Source organism: Centruroides vittatus, unplaced genomic scaffold, assembly GCF_030686945.1.
Source record: "Centruroides vittatus isolate TY-2023 unplaced genomic scaffold, ASM3068694v2 contig_290, whole genome shotgun sequence".
Classification (NCBI taxonomy): domain Eukaryota; kingdom Metazoa; phylum Arthropoda; class Arachnida; order Scorpiones; family Buthidae; genus Centruroides; species Centruroides vittatus.
The window spans coordinates 2,249,642-2,273,848 of record NW_027121846.1 but is presented as its reverse complement, the minus strand read 5'-3'; the positions used below and the strand labels follow the sequence as shown (position 1 = coordinate 2,273,848).

Here is a 24,207-nt window from a genome sequence, read left to right as displayed (position 1 = left end):
ACACTACTCATAAATTTCAAAAAAAAGGGGATACTATAGATACTATCTATGGAATTTCGGGACTTTGAGTATATATCTGAACTGAGGGGACCAAGACGAGTTCAACGATACCCTACTTTTGGACCGGAGACGAAAAATAAAAAAGTTATCATACTTTTTTTGGCGATCGCGCGATGATAGGAAGTCGCGTCGCTCTCCGCTAAGTAGCCTCGCTATCGCGATCGGGAGTCCCGTCGCTTGCCCCTTAAAATTGTCTTTAGTAGACGTTTCCCCCTTTTTTTATTTTGTTCAAAAACTACCGTATCGATCACTAGTTTAGCACATGGCGGCGTGTGGTGGCGCCCATACGAGAGGTCGTTCGGGCCGCCATGTTCGCTGCCATAAGTAACATTAACCGAAATGGAGATCGCGCGATGATCGGAAGTCGCGTCGCTCTCTCCGCTCTCGTATCGCGTGTTTAACCCTACTGGAGATGACCGTAGTCCGACGTCATAGTTTGCAGACTTTACCGAAAGATGGCAGTACTAGCAACTATGGTGCCGTCTTCATGAGAGCATTAAAAAAGTATGGTAAGTAAAAAAGTATGATAACTTTTTTATTTTTCGTCTCCGGTCCAAAAGTAGAGTATCGTCGAACTCGTCTCGGTCCCCTCAGTTCAGATATATACTCAAAGTCCCGAAATTCCATAGATAGTAATCTATAGTACACCCAAAAAAAAACTGTCCGAAAAGAATCAACAACGTACCGAGTATGGTACGGATCAGACTGATTTGGGTACACGATAAATAAACAATCATGGCTGAGAGTACAGCCCTTCAATACCTGGCTCCTACGTAGATTATAAAAATATTGTTATATTGAGGGTTAAGTACTCAGCTTACTAGTTAAACACTGATCTTACCTTCTTTATAAGAATTAAATAAATCTAGAAAATAGCTAAATTCGAGATGAAACAATCTAGATTTATATCACTTACCTAATTGTCTAAATCTCAAATCTAGGTCGCAACAAAACAATCTAGATTTAGATGAAAAAAAAAAAAAAAAAAAAAAAAAAATAGAAATCCTTCCAGACACGAGGTAACGGACTTCAATGTTTTGACTTAGTGTAAAATGGCGGTCGATAGCACTTGTAGTTGCCTCCAAGAGCGCTGTAACCACGGTCACAGCCACTCTAGTATATTCTAGCTCGTTGGTTTGAGCAGTAATTTTTCAACTATTCAATATGCGTGAAAAGCATTTTAAAGATTTAAAGAGAAAACGATCGCATTTTACTGGATTATTTCGTTGGATAAAGGGAAGCAGAATCGATGAGAAATTTCAGAAAAGTAACAAGGAATGGCTGCATCATCGATTTCTTTCTTTCGACTTATGGAGAATAAACGTGGGCGCCCAGATATTTAATTTGAATTATGTTCCGAGGAAACAAAACAATTAACAACGAAAGCGTTAAGAAATTCTAAAGACAAGTACAAGCCCGAAACATTCTGAAAGAGATAACGACAGGAAGTCGAAAGCGAGAGGACAAGTATATGAAAGCATGCAAAAAAGCATTGGAACCATCACAGCTAATGTCAGGTAAAGATGCTCTGGTTATTTTGGTGGATGCTAAACTGTCTTGTCACCAATATGATATTATAAGAATAAGTGCTCTAGAATGCAATGTCGAAGAAATAATTTTGAGGAATACCTTTTGGTATTATATGCCATTTACATTACACAAGTATTTTATACACGGACCTTAAATTATAGAACTGCTTCTATTGCTGACGGAAGAGGCTCGAAAAGCTCACGATAAATATTTTAAAATGTACATAGAGCATTGCGCCAGAAAACGAATACAAATATTTTAAACTTTTATTTATTGAGTTCGTATCCCGTAACCGTAGTAAGCGAAGATTCAAAAGAATAAATGGCAAAATTTTGCAAAAGAAGCGGTAGACTTATTAAAATCTCCACTCACACATGCCTCTATTCATCGGAATATTCGTAATGATAATAGAGTTAATAAATAGGTGCATTTGCATTCTCTCTATTGTATTTTATTACATATCTTCGACAATATAATGAGAAAACGATAGCTTATCCTCTGATGCACTTATACAACTATATAAAGGCAAACTTTCTTTCTTTCTTTTTAAAAATAATTCATTAGCTTTAACAGTAAATAAAGTACGCTATACAATTTTACAGTGAGAAATATTACTTGGGGTGAAATAGTTTCTTATTTTTGACATAGGAAAATATATTTCTTATGACATTTACATTAACTCTACGAATTTTAACTTATAAGCATATTCTGTACAATGTGAATGAAGATTTATTGATGGCCTGCTGACAACTGTCTTTTGTTTATATAGGTATATGGCACGATTTTGTACACCCACTTTGAAGCATATTAATTTTCTAAAAGTTTTTCTTTCGGTAATTATTATACATTCGTGACATTACATGCAAATTAAAGATTCGTGAAGGATAATTCTAGAATAAATCACATTTGTAAGTAGCCTACATAACATGCACTGAACGAATATCGTCTGTCAATACAACTCGTCGATGCAAAAGAAAATGGAAGTCTGAGCCCTTCTGCGTGCTTTGAATCTCTTTCTAAAGCCTTAATAATAAACATTTAAATGCTTTATCTGAAAAACTTTCTACTTCCAAATATTATAGAAGCTTTTCAAAAAAAAAAAAAAAAAAAAACAAACAAAAACCCGAATTATTAAATCGTATAATTGACTTAAAATACTTTTCTACAGAATTTAATAATTAAAACGTCATCATTCAAACTATGATTTTTCTGGCTATTGTTAAACAGCACTTCTAACAAACGATAAAAATCTATAATGTACAGTATTGTAACAGAAGTTTTAGAATTGTATTGTAACAGAATTTCATCCCGGGAACACGCATCGGTGTATTTGGCGTGGGACCCGGGGACGAAATCTGAAGACAACATTATCAACGGGAAGATTCGACACTCGAGTTCTGAGGACAACATTATCAACAGGAAGATTCGACACTTGAGTTCCCGGGTACACGCATCGGTGTATTTCGCGCGGGATCCGGGGACGAAATCTGAAGACGACCTTACCAACGGGAAGATTACAGGCTCAGTGTAGAAGCTTTAACGATCGGATAAGCTCGCGGTTTCACTACAACACATCCTTACATACATCCCTCACGATAACATTCACAATTGAAGCATTATCTCATTTATTCACCGCACTCATTCATTTACGTATCACGCTTCGTCGCTGTACACAACACCGTCACATATAGGGATTGCAATCCAGCATTGTTTTGAATCCAGCTAGATTTTTGCTGGATTGAAATCATTCCAGCTGAATCCAGCGCCGATCCAGCGTGGATGTATTTTTGCTGCAATAAAGTGTTATCTGTCTATCTATCCTGCAATTTATGTTTTTTTTTAATGAAATAAAACATTTTTAAAAAATACTTAAGAAGCTTTTATTATTTAGACTGGTCACTATAAATCAGTAAAACTTCTTACACATTTAGGTAGTAAACTTAAGTTTGGTTCGGTTTAACACTTGAGATAGAGATAATTAACTTTAAATGTTTAGTTAGATTATAATTATAATGTAATCTTTAAGTTAAATAATAGCAAAGGTAATTCTACTGATTAATTTATATTAATATATTATAATAATGTAAAGACGGATAATCAGTGGCTAAGTGACTATCAGTCTTACCAGTTTTCATTTATAGGCTCTACATATTTGTCTGTAGTTATTTATAAGTACAGTATATAAAACTATGTACTGAAAGTAGAATAAGTTAAATAAACTACACCTTTATCAATCCAGCAAAATTTAATAAAATAATAACGTTTTCAATCGTTTTTAACGATCTTCCTCGGTTACAAAAAAAATAGAACATTAAATATAGAACATAAAATGTGTTCGGAATAAATATAAAAATTAACGGAAAACGCCCAAACGGACAAAATATAGATAAATAAACAAAATAAATAGCGGAAAAAATATATACAGGGTGTTTTTTTTAAACTGACGGTACTCAGAAACGTCTGTAGAGCAATCTAACAGCCGGACTGTCGCCAAATTTGGGAGAGTGACTAAGGATGACATGGAAAAGAGATAGAATTTAGGTATTACTTTTTTTCTTCGCGGAAGATTCCGCGAAGAAAAAAGTAGTATCTAAATTCGCCGGTAGAGGAGGATTTGGCGTTGTTGTAGCGAAAAAGCTACCAGCACTTCACTGAAGAAAGGGTCATCAGTCGCTTTTTTCCACTTGCATGGCCGCCTCGCTCCTCGGATCTAACCCCATGTTACTTTTTCCTGTGGGGTTACTTAAAGTCCAAGGTCTATCTTGGTAGTGTCCCAAACTTGATGACTTTGAAGGACAATATTTCTCGAACTGTGATGAACATTCCTGCGGACATGTTACGTTCGGCCATAGAGAACACGGTGTTCAGGATGCAATGAGTTGTCCAGCAGGACGGTGATCACATTGAAGAAGGGAGAAGGTTATTTGCTGATTAATTAAACTTTCGTTATTACACTGAAACCGCTGTCCGATTATTCATTCGTGTGTTTGTTAATTGCAGCTGGATTTCATGCAGATTCTTAGCTGTTTTGCTACAACAGCGCCAAATCCACCCCTACCGGCAAATTTGGGTACTACTTTTTTCTTCGCGGAATCTCTTTCCCATGTCGTCCTTAGTCACTCTCCCAAATTTGGCGACAGTCAGGCTGTTAGATTGCTCTACAGATGTCTCTGAGTACCGTCAGTTTAAAAAAAAACACCCTGTATATAAAATCCAACGAAACCAGCATTGTCCGTTAATAACAGCATCTCTATGGTTTATACAACCAGTTGTCATGTGCGCCTTGCAGATTTCCAATCTCTAAAGATGTTTGACCGTTTGCCTATTCGTCGTCGTTTTTATAATTGCCGCTTGATCCCATTGGACGTTAACATCCTTCTGTCTTGCGTATGATGCCAGCGCAGTGTTGTCAAGGTTCTTACTGATTGTATATTTGTGCTCTTGAGCCTTTGTTTTAAACTGCGCATCGTTGCACCCACATAAACAAGCTTGGAATTGAAACGTTGGTTGTGTAAAGGCACCGAATATATACCTGTTGTTGAATTCCGATCCTCTTTCTTTTTATCGTTTCTTAAAAGTTTGAAAACAGTGGAATTACGATCGGTATACAATACGAAAATTATCAGACCTGGCAGTACATCTATGTATCTTGTTTTAAAAAAATGGGATGTAATTAAGCACTATTATTTTTATATTTATTCCAAACACATTTTATGTTCTATAGTTAATGTTGTATTTTTTTGTAACTGAAGAAGATCGTTAAAAGCGAATACGTTAATATTTTATTAAATTTTGCTGGATTGATTAAGGTATAGTTTATTTATAAGTACAGTAGAGCGTCGAAAATTGGAACGTCGGTAATTGAAATGGCCGGAAATTGGAACGATTTTCAGTCGGACTGTGTCGTGCTGAATCGAACGTTTTTGATACTAAATTTACTTCTAAAGTATAATTTTCATGTTTTTTTATATTCTTCAATATATTTATTTTGTTTGTACAAAATAAAGAAATAATTTTTAACGATACGATAGCCTCGATTATTATTATAAAAATTTTCGTTAGGCTTAAAATCGACGAAAATTCAACACGAAGCGACACGCAACGGAGAAAAATTCAACACTAAGCGATACGCAACGGAGAAAAATTTGAACATCGGACAGGTTAATATATTTTTTCGTACAAAGTCGGAAATTGGAACAAATGACTAATTGGAACAACCCCAGTCCCCAATTGACGCCAATTTTCGACGCTCTACTGTAATTTAATTATTAGTGTTAGTAAAGTAGTGAGTAAGTAATTAGTAGCAGTCTAGTAGTTAGCAAAGCGGCAACGCGACGACGTAGACTTTTGCGCAATTATTTAGAAAGTTAATTGAGTATTTGCGGATCTGCAGCGCTGGATCTAGCACCAAGTGCTGGATCCAGCAGGCCGAAGAATGTGCTGGGTCCAGCTGAATTGCTGGATGAGGGATCCAGCAATTGCAATCCCTAGTCACATAACACCTACACTGCTTCCCAAAATCCAACCCCTAGGTCCTCGTCCTGGGAAGTGGAAATGTCACTCGATGATTTCGAGTGGCAGCTAAAGGGGCTCTCGTACACTAAGTATTCACACTCGCGTTTTCATAAGTTCTTTTTGTAAAATTTTCTGACAACTGATATAGGGAATATTTTATAGAACTGCTGAAACTTAATATAGATACTTTTTAATTATGCATTAAAAATCATTGATATTTTATTTTAACTGTCTGACAAAGACAAGGAATTTGTACTTATCAATTAATTGACATCTAATAATTAATAATTTATCTCATTTTACCTAAACATTTTTATTTACTGACGTAACCGATACCGATATAAGAAGTCTATCAATTTTCACGGTATACAGTATCCGTACGTTCTACAAATTCATCTTTTTTTATTTATATATTTATTTTCCATGCTTCTGCTTAAAATTCTTTTGCCACGACGGGTACTGTGCTGTAAAACGAACTTGTGAGTAAGGCCATCCTGTATAGACTATATACAGGGTGGGCCAGCGAAAACGAAACGGCAGAGTGTTCGTGTTCGTCCAAGCAAAGCGCTCGGACAGGTCGATTTTACTCTCGAGGGAACATCTTTTGCAATAAAGTTTTGGCGATTCTGAATATTGATTAAACAAACATTTTTTTTCGAAATAAATGTTTGTTTAGTTAATACAAAATAAATGAGTTTTTAAATTTTTTTGTTGTCTGTTGTATTCAAAATCGCCAAAACTTTATTGCAAAAGATGTTCCCTCGAGAGTAAAATCGACCTGTCCGAGCAATTTGCTTGGATGAACACGAACACTCTGCCGTTTCGTTTTCGTTGGCCCACCCTGTATATTGCGATAACTTGCTCTTATAATATTTTCTAGATTATTTTCTATTTTCGGAGCCATTATTTATTAAAAATGCAGATTCTGTAATAATCATTATGCTTAAATTCTTAATATAACGAATATTTAATTCGGCGTTGAATCCAATACAGCAGTTAGATTGTTAGGATGAGCCATTTTGCACGTGCCGAGAGAGGCAAAACAAATTATACAAGCCAGATGTTCATACCCGAATGGCTCATAACGTTCGCATCCAGGCACAACATATGGAAGAGGTCTGACACCAAATTTCTTTATAGATTTCGCAGACGCCATGTTACTTTTCCGGCTCTGTTATATATAACAGAGGGAAAGTTTGACGATTAATTAAAAAATAATCCTAAGAGTTTTACATGAATGGACTCGGTCAACCTTAATACGTTGATAAATGCAAAAAAAAAAAAAAAAAAAAAAAAAAAAAAAAAACGGAGTTTTCGTTTCTGTGTGTGTGTGACTAAAAATCCAGTAACATATCTTTCTTTTAGACTCCATATCATGGCTATCATTGTCAATATTTAATAATACTATTTGAATGCTTGCCATCCTACATCTACCTATTCTGTATGTCAACTTCTAACTCATTACCTCTAAGTCATTATCTGCCTGTAAATATGATCCTAAATATTAATTTTTTTTACTCTATGTCTTTAATGTTTTACTTTTTTGTTTCTATATTGTCTACTTGGACGATGTTTATAAATAGAACTTAATAAATATAAATAAAAAATTAAAATAAAAAAAAATCTAGCAGAGTTGTGTAACTTTCCCGGCTTTTATGAGATTTTATTTTAAAAATAACATTTTGTATTATTAATGGAGTTAAATGTACGATATTGCAATTGAAATTATCTGTTTCTATTATGAAACTATCGGAACCAAGATAATTTTTTAAAAATTTCCACCCTGTGAGCGGTAAGAGGGCCTGCTTTTTAGCAAACCCATTATGGCTTCTGCCAGGCAGGCAATGGAGCGGGTGTTGAGAGACGGAGCTGACTTAACGAACAATGAAAAATTTTTGAGGTTTTTCGACTCGTCCGGATTAATTTCGGGTACTGAGCGGTAAAATGCCACTTTAATCGCTTGGCCATTCGGCCAATCACAATAGTTTGACACTTGCCAATTTAATAAGTACAGTATTATAAACTCATGATTATATTTTTCACATATTTTTATATACTCTTTCTCTAGTAAAATTCTAAGGAAAATTGCAGTTAGATATATACGAAGATCAATTAATAAATAATGACAACTATTTCTTATTTCATAACTACAAAACCAATATGTACGATGAAACGTCTATTTTAATCCTCAATATATTATAAACAGTTTGACATAATTGAAACTTGTAGGCTCAGTAATCTAGTTGCAGTATGATCGTAAAGAAGACTGTGACGAAGAAGCCTCCCGCTGATATGTGACTTGCAAGAATAGTGGGAAAATATCAATGTTACCATTACACATCACAGTTCAGTGGCGTGTTATCCTATAGGCAAAATGGGCAATTTCCTGGATCCATCAACAGGCCTGGTCAAACCAATCTTTTATAAATTCATTACTGTAATAAGAATATTGAAATTTAAATTTGGTCCATATGCGGGACCCTAGATTGCCAGTGTAGCGCAGGCGCAGTGCAGAACTTAAATATTTCATTTATTTAAATTTAGTGATTCTAGGTGGCAAGCGGATAAGTCGGCAAACCAATGACAGTCCGTTTAATACGAAACAAATTATGTCATTGGTTTGTTTACTTATCTGCTTTCTCCGGATTGGTGCGTCTTTGTGGCAAGCCGCTAGGTAAGCGAGCCAATAACATTCTTCGCTTTATATAAAACGGAGTCTGTCACTACTTAGCTGCTCGCCACCTACATGACTAGTTTAAAGGTAAGTACTGTACATCTATAATTAAGCTGTTGTTTAGTTTGATAGATACTAGTTTATCGTAAATCGATTATCGAATCGAAATAATGAAAGCGTTTTTAAATAAAATAAATATTTAATTTATCCAAAAAGGCTGTTTATTAAATCAATAAAATATTGTATTAAATTTGAATGTATTCTATAGGTATAATTATTTATATTTTTGTTTTATAAAAATAATTATTTGAATCAATAATATAAGGCATTTATTAAGTTCATTGCTTCGATAAAACGCGTTTTATAATAATATATTTGAATAATTGAACTGAATAAAATTTCAAAATCAAGAATTATAAAATTGTTTTTAATGACTATTTGTGGTTTGCTGAAATATTTGTTATTATAAAATACATATATAACTTTCGTTAACTAGACACTAACAATAAAAACACAATAAAAACACTAGACTTTCGTTACGTTCACAGGTACGAAAAATATTATGTGTAAGCCATAAATATTTTTTATGTCCATTGACAGAATATAATTTTGAAGTTTTGTTAATTACGGTTTTAGCTTATTTAGAACAAGGATAAATCTTTATTTTTTTAAAAATATTATTTTATAGTTTACATTGTTTAATTTGAGTTATGTGCGTGCCTGTTCCAGAATGTCTAACGGTCAAAGAAAACTGTCTGGTTACAAGTACAAAAAAAGAAGGCTGGAAAAGAAAGCCGAAAGGCAAAAACTAGCTGGCACGTTAAAAAATTATATCCAGAGTTGTACCAAAACAAATGACAACTCTGAGAATCCAACATCAAGTCCGATTATAAAAGAAAATACAAAATCGTCAGAGGATGATGATGATGATGATGATGACGACAAACAAATGGACCAAGTTTCTAAATCAATTGGAACTGATGACACTGTGACTCGATCATCACCAGATGAAAGCATTGAAAAAATTGACACCAAGTGACTCCCACAGAAAGCGTTCTACAATCTTTGATTACAGATCCAGCATTGTGGCCAAGAATTTTAGGAGACGCCGAAAGAAGTTTTCTAGTAAGACAAGGTCCACCTAAACCATTGCATAATTACAAATTTCCTTCCAATGACACTGGTCGACATTTTAGCGTAAATTATTATACACGAATTTTAAGCAATGGAGAACAAGTTTTACGAGACTGGCTAGTGTACTCTCTTTGACAAAACTGCGTTTACTGCTTCTGTTGCAAAATTTTCGGTTGTATAGTTAGTTCTCTTTCAAAGGAGGGTTTTAAAAGTTGGAAGCACCTTGGCGAAACTTTAAAAAAGCATGAAATTTCCAAAAATCATATTCAGGCCCAAAAATAATGGCTAGAAATGAACCTAAGGTTAAAGTGTTGTAAAACTATAGATGCGGCCTCTCAAAGAATTATTAATGCCGAAACAAATCATTGGAACGAGGTGCTTCTAAGAATCGTAGCAATTACTAAAATGCTTGGTAAAAGTGGTCTGGCTTTTCGAGGTACAAGCGACAAGTTGTTTGAGTATAAAAACGGTAGTTTCTTAAAAATAGTTGAGTTGCAATCTCAATTTGATCCCATTATGAAAGAGCACGTCCGTAGAGTGCTAAAAAAAGAAGAGACTAGAGCTCACTATCTCGGGAAAAATATACAAAACGAGATAATAGATCTGCTGCATCAAAGTGTAAAGTCTCATATTATTGATAAAATAAAAAAATCAGAATATTTTTCCATAATTTTAGACTGTACTCCTGACATTAGTAAGGTAGAGCAAATGACTCTTGTAATCAGATATGTTTCAATCAATAAATTTGATGCTGATATTGAAATTAAAATTAATGAAAGCTTTTTAGGCTTCTTGCCAGTCGAAAGATCCACAGGAAAATAAATGTCTGATATTATAACTGGAAAACTTAATGACTTGGGTTTAAATTTGCAGGATATCAGAGGGCAGGGATACGACAACGGGTCCAATATGAGGGGCGATAAAGCAGGAGTGCAATCTAGAATTAAACAATATGATTCGCGAGCATTCTATGTTCCATGTAGTAGCCACTCTCTCAGTCTTGTTAATAATATGACAAAAAGCATTCTTGGAAGCCGCTAATTTCTTCAACACGGTCCAAAAAATATATTTATTTTTTTCGGCATCTACTTTTCGATGGGCAATACTTTTAAAACATGTTCAAGGTTTAACTTTGAAACCATTGAGTGACACTAGATGGGAGAGTAGGAGCCTTTGAGATTTCATTTGGGAGATATATACGACGCCTTGCTAAGTATTTACGAAAATCAAGAAATTGATAATTTAATAAAAGACGAGGCCTCGGGTTTATTAAATTGTATTAAACAATTTAAGTTTTTGTGTTCATTAGTTATTTGGCATAAAATACTAAATTTCATTAATCCAATAAGCAAGTTGATGAAAACAAAAGATTTTGATCTAGCCTTTGCACTTGATCTTTTGCAAAACTGCAAAATATTTTTTTAGAATCTTCGATCGGATTCGTCCTTCGATGAAACTATTATTGATGCAAAAGAACTTGCTACCGAAATTGGATCAACAATAACACGACACCAGATTAGAAGAAGGAAAAGGAACTTCTTATACGAAGCACGAGATGAACCCATCAAAGATCCAAAAGAAAAATATAAAATAGATTTTTTAAAATTTTACGATCGATCAAGCACTAAATGCACTAGATGCTAGATTTAAACAACTTAGTAATCGTAGTAACTATTTTCAATTCTTATATAATATATACGATTTAAATATCATGTCCAAAGAAATGCTACTAAAACACTAAGAATTTAGAATGCATTTTAACTGATGGTGATTCTGTTGACGTAAATGGGGTAGGATTAGCAGAGGAAATTTCAGCAGTATCTGCGCTTTTGGGCAAAATAGAAAGCCTAAGCAATTTACTGAGCTTAATTACAAAGTTAAATTTTGCCCCAAATCTTATTATTGCTTTAAGAATACGTAACTGCTAGAGCGGGCCCTGAATACGGCTTTGCCGTTTTACTTGTTTATGTATATGTTACATTAAAATAATTTTATTTTAAAAACTGCGTAATTAGAAAAACAATTGAATTGAAACAATGCTTCAGAAATTAATAAATAACAAAGAATTCATTTGTTAGAATTATATTATTATGAAAAATGCATCTTCAGGTTTAATGACACCCTTCATCCGATAATTATTCCTCCAAGAAACGTACCTTTTCTGTTGTTAATTCCATCGAGGTGTATTTCATCCGCCGTGTAATATGTACTGCATATAATATGTAAATATAACACATAGTATGTACATTGTTTCCAAAAAAAACCTGCCATAGGAGATTGTGTGGAAAAGCTTGTAAGTAAACCATCAGAAGCAAGTGTATAGTGCGTTGGTCGTATGATGTATCATTCGAATCTACAATAATTATTTTAAACAAATTTTCAAATACATTATCTATTAAAATAAAAAAATAATAATTTTAAAAATTTGGATATAAGCCTCTTGGTAACATTGCGAGTAAGGATCACGTGGTTGTTATGTAATATAGACGGTTAATAAAAAACTTAAAAAAAGATTAAATGCTGTCTGGTCGATCCTTGAAACCTTAACATTATCAACATCTTTGTTTTGTAAATGGCGCGATTCTAGTTTTTCTGGTAATGTCGATTCTGCCTAGTTATTATTGGGTTTCTGGACAGACAAAAACCACAGAGGAGGGTAAGACCTCGACGATGGTTCCGTGGCTTCAAATTGAATTTATTTTCTGTCACTAACTTCACCTGGCAGAAGAAATCAGAAATATAAAATGCATTTCTTTCTCACATTTATTCTCTTTGGGCCCACAAGTGATCGAGTGAATAAAACAATAAACGCTAGTATTTGGTCGTGGGTTCGCACCGAGTTAACGGGCTGACTCTCCGGGTTTTCTTAACGTTAGTAAAACCTAAATAGAGACCATTTCCCAGAATTTGTTTGTAGTTAGTGCAGGTTAACTTTAATAGTACGGTCACAGCCACCTTTACGAAGTTATTATAATTATTATTTAGTTTCCTCTGTAATTTATATTTATTTTGTTTTTATGACGAGTTCAAACCATTATGAATAGACCGAAAACGTTTGGGTTTTTTTAACTCTCTGCCCTGTGGGCACTAAGAGGGCCTCTTTTAGCAGGCCTATTATGAGTTCGGCCAGGCCCACAATGGGGCAGCCGAGTGGTGAGGGATGGGACCAACATATCCGGTCGGACCACTCCGGATTCGATCCCGGGTCCCCCAGAGCGGGAGGTTGCCGCCTTGACCGGCTCGGCCATCCGACTGCGGAGAACGTTTGGGTTAAAAACGAAGATGTAAAAATAAATTGATTTTTTTCATTATTGAAAATTTAAGACTATACAAACAATGTTTGAGTCCTTTTTCCTATTTACATCTTTTTTAATTTCAATCCAAGAACCACAAACAGCAGGCGACTTGAAGTAAAACTTCTAAAAACAGACAAATACTATCAAAAAATTCACACACAATTAAAAATGATCTCGACGTCGACCCTTTTATTTAATAATCCTGGGCTAATATGCACAATTATGTAAAAATAAAATACGATAGAGTCTCTTTAATTCGACATATATCGAACTGGCGGTGTCGGATTACTATATTTTACATGCATGTACAGTACGTGCTCACTACTTGGTTCAGATTAGTATATCCGATTAATCACGATTGTTACTGTTTTGACAACTTGCAACAAACAACTAGCGACCGGCAGTATACACGTACTGTACTGTACTTCAGTCTCTCTTACCTACTGTACATCAATAAGCGGTAACACGAAAATTTCAAGTGCGCTGTCGTGCGGAGTCTCGGATTACTGGACAAATCGGATTGGCGAGTGGCCAATCCGATTTGTCCAGCAATAAAGACTCCACGGTAGTTCATTGTTATAGAGCTAACTCAAAACCATTTTTAAAAAAACGAACAATTATTTATTCTGACATTGTCACAATGTCACAATGCTGCAATTTTTAATCATATTTTTAATTTATTTAATTTAAAATATATGCTCTCCACCGAAATTAGTAGTGTCTTGCCCCTGTACATTATACTTTTCCTTTAACAATAGAGTTGTGCCTGTTATCTATCTAACGTCTTTCAGGAGCGAATTTTTGAATTGAAATAAAGTGACTTCGGAAGTTCGTATATAGTTAATCGGGACCTCCTGTACCTTGTGTATTCTGTTATCTTTATAACTCCGTTCTCCGTATTAACAGATGGACGACAGTGAGAATTTATTGGTGTACAAGATTTTCAAATTGCAGTCCACTTATATATTTATATACTTTCAATATATTTCTCTCTTCTGTTTTCAACATCTAAAACGTAGATAAGTATATCGTATGTAATATACTGTATATTATTTTTTTTTAACGTTGTAATTTGTTCCTTGTTCCTTGTGGGAGAATGGAGTTTATAGCACCTTAGGCTTTATACTCCGGAAGAACAGGAGAATGATCGCACTGCGACCGAAGAGTCGGCCTTATAGAAGACAGCCAATCCGAGAAGACAGAGGAGAGGTCACGGAGGCGACCAAAGTCGGCCTTATAGGAGACGGCCACCGCGAGAAGGGGAGATAGAAATGCCTTCCGGGAAGACTTGGGGGAAAGCTGGCCCCTATTCAGGCGTCATTGGCAAGGAGGAAAACCCGGAAAAAACTCCCGCTGCCAGCTCGTCCGAGTGAGGCGTGAACCTCCGATCGAACTCCGGTGTTTAGGGTCTGGTCTCCGCCAGTATGAGCGGAGACGGAGTCCACTCGCCCACCTTAACGTTGTAAATACAGTCAAATCCCATTTATATGCTTTTCGAGGGAAATTAAGAAATTACTGTGTAAGTGAAAAAATGATGCAAGTAAAACTGCTCCTCAAGTGGAGAGAGACAATAATTAATACTGTATAATACTCGTGAATGGAAAAATGAAACAGCAAAATTGCGTTTCATTTTTTATTTCACGATAGAGGCGCAACTTTGCAAACAGCAAAGTTGCGTCTCCATCTTTACCGAAAATTTTTAAACGTTTTAAAATTTCATTTAAATGCCGTTTTTTATTAATTATATTTTTTCCATGGAATATTTTATATTGACAGTAAAATTTAAATCGGTTAGGCTAATTTGAAATATTTTATAACGTAAAACCAATTATAGTTATTTCAGTTTATTTTTATTATCAGAAAAATAATTTTAGAAATTAATTTCAATTTATTATATTAAACATACTCGTTATAAATTATTAATAATACTAATTCATTATTAATCAGCTAATAACCAGAGGAAAAAAAAAAAAAAAAAAAAATGTTACTGGTTAGAATCAACTGGTGGCTGGCAACACGACATGTAGTTGTTGCTGTCATGTGACGAGTTGGGTGTATGGTCTTTCCGAAGTTCTTTTCAAACATTTTCAATTTATTATGCTTCTTGTATTTTTATTTTTTCTTTAAAAAAAGTGCTTCTTATTAATATCGTACTTAATATTTAACGGAAATCTGTTTTGCCTTCTTTCCAGTAAGAAATAGGTAAGCTGCACGTGAAAGTAATCATCATCGTAACTATTACAGATAAATATCTTGTGATATTTAGTAAGTCCAGGTCGCATCTCACATTACAGCATGTGTAATTGAGTATATCCTTTAAAGTTTAAAAATTTAAATAAAATTCGGGTATGATTTCTATCTTCAGATAAAGAATTTCTATTTTTTAAGTTAAGGTGTACAAATAGTAAATTTCATTATTTTATACTAAACAAAATAATTTACTTTTCATTTAGTTACTTTATATAGAGCTTACAATGCTACATTTTATTATCAATTTTGCATTAAATTCAGTTATTGAATTTTTAATATAAAATTTTGTATCTTAGTACATTAAATTGCTACATTGCATCTAATTTTAATATATTAGCAAGGTTGTGGCCGAAGTTTTCATCTCTAAAACGTGAACACCGAGCGCCGCTATCTTGTAAGCGGCACTCGACGTTCACGTTTTAGAGATGAAAACTTCGGCCACGGCCTTGCTATTATTACATAATTAAAATATAATGACTTTACAATGCTGATGGCATTTCACTTTGCAGGTGATATAGTATGAATCAGCAAGATAAAGCATTATGTATTGTTATCAAATTTTTTCAATTTAAAAAAGATGGAGAATATAGCTGTAATTAAACATGTAGGCTATATATATATATTTAATGTATTACTTCTACTTGCTGCTTTTCGATTGGTATAACAGCATCATTATAAATATCTGATAAATTTTAATCAGTTTCAAACTATTGTAATTCTAGTATATTTCTGAAGCTTTCACAAACTTAAACACATATGATTAACTAATGTTAACAGTAACTGGATGACATTGACATGAGAAACTAAATCTTTAGTATTTAGACATTTTTAGCTAATTAAATTAGTAAAAAAAATGTTTGCTTGTGTAAGAAATTACATGCTTTATATTAAAGGTTTAGTTTCTTAGTATTTATTTAGTAATATCTAAACTTTCAGCTGTATTAAAGTGGCTTTAATACAGCTGAATAAGCAAGCCAGTGACAATTTCTAATAAAATGGGCTCTTTCACTGGCTTGCTTATCCAGCTGTGTCAAATTTTCTTTACTAGATAGCATGCTCAATATATCAAAGTGATGTCATTAATGGCATCTAGGTATATCAAAGTTATTAACAAAGACCATTGAATAAGAAGTGATTTATATGACTGATTTTGCCTATATTTTCTTATAAAAAAAATAATCATTAAGATATTTTATGCATCAGTATCTTTATTAACAGAGCACAAATTTGAATATAGTTATTATAAAGAATATATATATATATATATCTCAAAATTTAATTTTGAAAGAAGTATTCTCTAAATACCAAATAAATGTATTTCTTTTTAAATTTTATTTAAAAAAAATAAATGTAAAGAATCCATTAGATTTTTGTTTACACTAAATGTTTTCAGACCTAATCTGAAAATAGTTTGTAGAAATGTGAACTTGAAATAGTGTTTTTTTTATTGATATAATAATCCATTTTTTAAATTTTTTATATAATATAATATAATATATAATATAATTTTTTATATAATTTTTTTATATAAAACAAAACATTATTGTAAGTAGTAATGTTATTTTTTGAATATTTTTACAATTAAATTAAAACATGAGCGTTAAACCATAATTAATTACATTTCTGCATTAAATACATAATAATTAAAAAATATTTAAAGGAGAAAAATAATTTATTAATTATTAATCATTATTAGCTTAAAGGATGGACACCCTGTTGTTTGGGGGGTAAGTAATTACAAATATTAAAATATACATTTGTGAACAATATACTATTAATTTTACATCTTTAGTTATTTCCTGGAGTTTAGGCTTTTAAATAAGGTGATTGAATTAGTTATTTCCATATAAATTCTTAAATTTTGTTGATTATTTGAGTTATATCATCCTTTACAATTTTAAGTACAAAATTATATAAATTGTACAATTCCTCCTTTGAAAAGTTTATTTAAATTATCTGTGAAGTCTTGGATTAAGCTTTGCTTGATTATATGAGTTATTCCAGAAAAAATAATTTATTTTAATCATTGAAAATATATATAAATAAAATTATATTCCAAACAATTTATTTTGATTTTTAAATTGTTTATATTGATAAAGCTTATGAGTTTAGATTGAGAAAATTGATTTGCCTGTTATGCAGAGATTACATTTTATATAATTTAATTTTCAGAAGAAAATTAAATTATAAAAACTAGTTTTAGGATTCTTAAACTTAAATAATCTGCCTAGTAACGGTCAATACTTAGTTGATATTTGTTCGTAGATTAAAATTCTGGATTATTTTGTTTTGACCTAACCTCATAATTTATCTGATTTTTTTATTTCGATTATCATCAATTTATAACATTAAATCATATTGATTTTAGTGTAGTTTAAACTATTTGTTTAATACAGCGGTTCCCAACCAGTGGTCCGCAAGAGCTAAAATATGGTCCGCGAAAGATTTAAAACTTTTATTCATTTTAAATTATTATTCCCACATTGATACAAACTGAATTCAATTTTTACTAAAAATGTTATGTTTTCTATTATAATAGTACTGTTAAAGCATGTTATTTTTGAGTCTAACGATTACTTATGTTAACAGTTTTGATTAAAGTTTATTTTTAGATTGACACAGTTTATTTTTCTTAAACCTTGTGGTCCCTGCTAACAACAATGAAATCAAAGTGGTCCCTGGTCAAAAAAAGGTTGGGAACCGCTGGTTTAATACTATTGGATGTGTGTTTTATATATCTAGCATTTAGCTAATTTTATGGCACTTTTTTGATAAGTATCTAAATTAGTATTAACAGAGATAAACAGAAAATAAAATAAGAATTACTTAATTATTTGTCTACATTTTAGTTGTAAAATTTTGAAAGTTTTAATAAATTACAAAAAATAAACAAACATGCAATGAACTATCAAAACCACTTTCTGTTGCTGAGAAACATTTTATTAAACAAACACAAATATTTTTAATCTAATGCAATAGGCCATTTTCAGGTGTAACCAAATTTGAATGCCTTTTCAAAATGGAACATTTTAACGGAGGAACGAGGAACATTTTGAACTCTCATATTTAATAAAACATTTCTCAGCAACATAAAGTTGTTTTGATAGTTCATTAAGTATAAAAATCTGAGTTTGGTTAGTGGTTTTTGGCAAACATGCAATTTTTGATCTAGTCAATATCAAATATCAAAATTTTTAAAATATATTATACAAAAATTTTAAACTATGACTTAAATTAACTAATAACTATACTTTGCATGAGTTTGTTGTATTGCAATAGAATTGAGGCAGAACCGGAAAGAGAGGCTATCCTTGTACTTGCTGGGCCTGTCCATACCCAGCAAGTTTAAGGATTGTCAAAAGAAACAGTGCACCTGGTAACTCCATCAGAATATTTAATAAATCATATTTTTGGCCTAATATCATATACCTTTCTTAGTGAAGTACACCATTTAAAATAATTGGTTAAGTGTTTGTTTTATTTTAAATGGTGTACTTCACTGAGCGTATGAGGTTATTTGGATTATTAGGATTATTAAGTTGAAAATGTTATGATTTATTAAATATGCTGCTGGAGTTACAAGGTGTGCACTCTTAACATGTGTATCAAGAAGAATCATTATTCTATCCAAAAGGTCCTGTTGATTACAGAATTAGCAATATTTGCAACCAAAAATGATGTACAAGTATGTATTAATGAAGCAAGTCTAATACCTCAATAATTAAGAACTGGACCAATCAAACATCTTGAGAAACTAAATTTACAAAGCTGTTTTTCAGAACACTACAATAAATTTGAGATGCTGAGACATTCTCTAAAGCATGGAGATCCATATTTCAAGTATATCTATATAATTTCAAGTCTTATCGTTAAAAAATATCTGCTTTTGTTATTGACATCTGCACTTTCTGTCAATGAAATAATTATTTCATTTTGTTTAGAGTTACATTTGAATTTTCATATATATGTTTGACTGCTATTTTAAGTTATAGAGAATATAATTTTCTGCTTGTGTATTAAGTTCCATACAAGTCTGATCAGTAATTCCTGAGTTATAGGCTAAATTAATGGTTATGCTTTTTTAAAATCTGGATTGATGATAATGGCAATATATTAAATATATTTATCTCTGCCTATAAAAAAATTCTTTTAGTATACTCTTAAGAATCTGGAATGCTTTAACAATAAGCAACTCAATCCCTTAGATACTCTTTCCAGCAAAAAATTTTAATGAAACAAGTGTTTTCATTCTCTTTAAGGAGCCTCAGGTTTGACTGAAAAGAGTATTAAAGAGGTAAAGAGGTTGAGTTGCTGTTTTGAAAGGTTTTCAGTATCTCTTAGTTAATAAGCAGATGACATTTAAAAGTAGTAATCCAATTAATATTTTTGCAATACATTTTTAATGCTACAAATGTTGAATTTAATTTTTTTGTATTAATGATTAATCCTTTGATTTAGAGTTTCCTTATGTATCTATAATTGCTTAATTAACTAATTTCACACCTAAATAAAATTTAAATTTTCAAATAAAGTCAAAAGTAAATGTAAATAAAATGAAATGATTTAATTCCTGTAGTTGTAATTATAAACTAGGTGTAATAGAGAATGCAGTGGACTTTCAGGTGGAGCTGTGTTTGGCCTGCCAGTCCACACCTGTACAATAAGTGTAATAAAACAGCATGATAATGTTATATCACGTGTTAGATGATATTGTTGATGAGTCATTAGAAAAAATAATATAAACATAGCTCAGAAATGTTTAATTTATAATTTTATACATTTATGTGTAATTATACACTGTGTATGTTAGTATATTTAATATTATAATTATTATATATATATTATGTTCAGTACAGTGTTTTTCACATGCCATAGGAGATTGTGCAGAGAAGCATCAGTTGATTATAGGCAAAGCATCATAGGCAAGTGTATAGTGTATTGGTTATGATACAACATTTCAGGTCTACAATACTACCAAATGGAAATTAGTTGCACAAAATTCATAAGCATGGTCAAATCACTTTCAACCCATGTAGGCCCAGCTGCATAGTTCTATAACATACAAGTATGTAGGTTGTGAGGATTGAACTTGTTCTGTTCAATGCACAAAACATTACTGATTTTTCATTATTGTTGAGTTTAATTTTGTTTAAATAAAACTGAAAATAACATTAAAAACTGCTGTCATCTGAGTATCTAATATTAAAAAAAGTTGAATTCTTGCAGTATATCTAGTTTTGAGTTACAGAACTATCAGCTGGGCTTACATTAATTGAAAGTTATTTGACCACACACACAAATTTTGTGCAGTTAGTTTCCATTTGACAGTATTGTAGATGCATTATATAATTTGTACATTGCTCTTGATGCTTTGCCTACAATCACCTGATGCTTTCTCTCCACAATCTCCTGGCATGTGACTTATGGGCAAAATCATCTAATGTGCATGTGTGTGTACTTGAGTTTATTTGAAGTTTATAGAACATATGATTAAAACCTTTGCAGAAATATGGTATATCTAAAATAATACACCATATTTCTGCAAAGGTTTTAATCATATATTCTATAAATCTCAAATAAATTCAAGTACACACACACACACACACACACACACACACACACATTTTAGGGGGAAAAAATCTTAAAACTTTATTACTTTTCGAGTATTTTATCTTCATTTTGCAGTCTGTATATAAAACAGGATTTTATTTTATTAACACTTTTTTTTAATATACTTTTTGTAGTAGTCATTTTGTAATCTGAACATTTAATTTGAAATAAAAATTTAATTTTGTATGTTTTTTGCAATTGTCTGTTAAAAAAAAATATATTCAAAAATTTGTATACTATATGATATTATGTGATAACAAAATGTAAAATTTTATGAAATACCTTGCAACTCAAATATTTTATTGCAAATATTGTTTGCAAATGACAATTTTATTAAAAATGTTTTTTATATTTTGCATTTGCACAGCTGTTAAGTTCATTTGTTGTTATGATATATGGTGCTTAATGTTAATATCTTATTAGAGAATTTTCCATTGTAATTTCTTTATTAATTAACAGTTTCATATTAGTATGCTGATAATAGTAATTTGTATAATGTTATAATTATTATTTATTGACTTCTTTTTGGTTTATATTTACAGTGATAATTTAAAGGACTTAAAATAAATGACTAAATTGCAAAAATGAATCCAACTCACTACTATTGTCTGAGCAATAATTATTAACAAATTTAGAATATTTGAGAGTAAAAAATTTCATTTTAAATTCTTCTAATTGATTATTTAATTTGTCAGATATAATTCATTTCTTTTGTTTTAAATGTTTAGATGTTATGTGAAACATTAATAAAATTTTAAATGAATTATATCAAGTTGGAAGTTACTCAAAATTTAGGTTCTTTTTTAGATATGAGCATATTTGAATGTAATAAAATTATTAATATAAGTTTTTAGATATCAGTATTATTTAAAAATCTACTTTTTGAATAATGAATTTTATTATAATTATTTTATCTAACATTGAAATTTTTCACTCGTTTCAAAACTTTTAGTGTATCATAAAAAATGTTGTACATGTGTGTCTACATGTAAAATAATTTTTTATGGAAACAGAAGGTTTTTAAAACAGATGAAAATACATAATATACATTTATCATGAATTTATATCTTTAAGAAGCAGTATATATACTTCTCAAATGGATTCAAAAATTCAGAATTTAATTTTATGCACCTGCATTACTTGTTTATCTTCAACTGTTTGAGTTCTTGTGTCTACTTTTTTGTAGTTTCTTCCTGGGAGGTAAAAAAAAATTCAATTTTTATTCCATTAAATTGTGTGTGTTATCTATACATTCAAAACTTATAAAATTTAACTATGTAGTTAATATATATGCCATTATCCATATATACTATTTTACAATTTATATTTGGGATGGAGATAAGGAAAATAAATTTTCTTTATTTCGTTATATATTGACTTCTTTTCATTTACACTAAATTATAAATGAAAACAGAAATTATTGCTGTTTTATTGTTTATAGTATTTAAAGTTATTTGTGTAAATTTATTTATGACAGGATCATACCCAAAACTATTGCAAATAAGGAGAATTGAGTGTATAATATTTTTTGTATTATATTCACCAGAAGTTGGTTCTGTGTCTTTTATTCATATATCTTGGTGTGGAGTGGTGTGTATATTAGTGTATAATGTGGTTTGTAAATTTTTATTCAGTAGAGGAGATTGATAATTTTATCTATATAAAATTTATAATAAAAATAATTGGGGAAACATTTTTTTAATGTAGAATTTATACTTGTTTAAATTTTGTTTATTTATATGAATGGTTGCAAGTATATACAGTACAAGTGTCCCCTGATTAATGTGGGATTTGATCAACATGCAAAATTAATTGTAGCAATCCCTTTATATATCTGGCAGAAGTTTTAATTTACACAGCTTTACCAGTTGTCTTTACTTAACATAGATACTGTATTTTGATTAACATGATTTTGATATATGCGGTAGGATTAAGGGCTTAATTAACTGTGTTAATCAAGGAATACCTGTATTAATTTTTGCTACAAATTCATGATATATATTTTTTGATTATACAATACATAAAAAAATATATAATTTTATTATGTCAGTTGTTATATAAAAAATAAATTAAAATAATTAATATTTAGATTAACTTCAATATCTTTATTAAGCTATATGAATAAATTAATAATATATGTACAGTACATCCATTCAAAAAAGTATTTTTTCTTGTAATATCATATAATTGCTACATCTGCATTTATGAGAATTTTATGAGAACATATTGTTCAAGTTCAGCAGTAATTGTCTTCTAAATTATTGATGTAATTTAGATGAAAATTTCAAGTAAATATTACAAATGAGAAATTTATAAGTTGTTTTTTTTACGCATTCAGTATATTTAAAATTAAAATTGTTAACAATTTTAATAATTAAATTAATTTTAATTTTTAAAAATATTTTTTCAAAAAATTCAAAAAAATGAAGTGTTTTGTTAAATTTAATTGTGCTATAGATTATAAATTACTTAATCATATGAAGTTATAAATCTATCAGGCTGCAGTTAATGAACATAATCCATTTCAAGACTTTGTTCGCTATCCAAATTGTTCGTTAACTGATTATCAATTTACCATAGGGTTTTATGGGAATTTGATTAATTCGTTCTGGAGACTCCAAAAAATAAAAAATATAAATAAACGTAGTAAGAAAGTATATATGTAATAATAAAAATACATATATACATAGTCTTGCATTTTTATTAGATGTTTTTTCCATTTGTGGGGGTTAAAGAATTTGTTCAATGTTAATTACTTTTCTCTCTTCTTCAGGATTTTTCGGAAGTAATAAATAGCATTGTAATTGTAGAGATCTCCAAGCCTATTAACCTCATTCTGGTTTGGATGCCATTTGGATGCTGTTGTTCTGACATCCTCCCACTTCCTCAAAAGATCTTTAATTGTTTGAGACTTCTTGCTAAGATTGTGTTTACTGTAGACCTGTTTAAGCCATACAGCCTAGCAACATCAGACATCATCTGTCCACTCTCTACCTTGGCTATTATCTCTTGCTTGGTTTCTACAATGAGCACAGTTCTAATAATATTATGGAGTATAAAAAGAGTGGAGTGTGACACTCCACTCTTTTTATACTCCATAATATTATTAGTTTATTTTTTTAAATAATAAGTTCCAAA

At 31.1% G+C, this 24,207-nt stretch overlaps 1 protein-coding gene across 2 annotated transcripts in view; it reads left to right on the top strand.

Moving 5' to 3' along the window:
- The first annotated feature begins 15,220 nt into the window (after positions 1-15,220).
- LOC136972390 (protein GDAP2 homolog) overlaps positions 15,221-24,207 on the top strand; it is a 63,265-nt gene continuing 54,278 nt past the window's right edge. Inside the window, exon 1 of one of the 2 annotated variants that reach the window (XM_067266972.1) lies at positions 15,221-15,411. The gene's annotated coding sequence lies outside the window, so the exon portion shown is untranslated. Of the gene's footprint in view, positions 15,475-24,207 lie in introns of both variants that reach the window. The other variant, XM_067266973.1, reaches the window with a different exon arrangement.